Source organism: Penaeus monodon, chromosome 32, assembly GCF_015228065.2.
Source record: "Penaeus monodon isolate SGIC_2016 chromosome 32, NSTDA_Pmon_1, whole genome shotgun sequence".
NCBI classification, from domain to species: Eukaryota; Metazoa; Arthropoda; class Malacostraca; order Decapoda; family Penaeidae; genus Penaeus; species Penaeus monodon.
Genome location: NC_051417.1, coordinates 29,605,683 through 29,606,008, shown reverse-complemented (window position 1 = coordinate 29,606,008; position 326 = coordinate 29,605,683).

Sequence of the window (326 nt, the reverse complement as noted above, 5' to 3'; positions counted from 1 at the left end):
ATGTAGGCAGCTAACCCAAGGGGAAAAAGAAATAATAAACACGAGGCCAGTGAAGAAATCTTAATCTTTTGACATGGCGGAGTTACGTAGCCAAAACAAGATAAATAAATGTATAGTACATATCCAGACGATGCACGTATGTACCGGTGAGTCCAACAAGGTGTATTTGCATCACCCGTTTCATACTCAGCGATCCCTGTAACACAACAACTAAGGGCTAAGAGTAAAGGTATTTGGTGGCGTTACAGTAGAGAAGACACTGTCCTTTCATCACTACGAGGAAATTATCGTCTATTTGCTAAAAGCCCTGGTGATAGTAACTGATA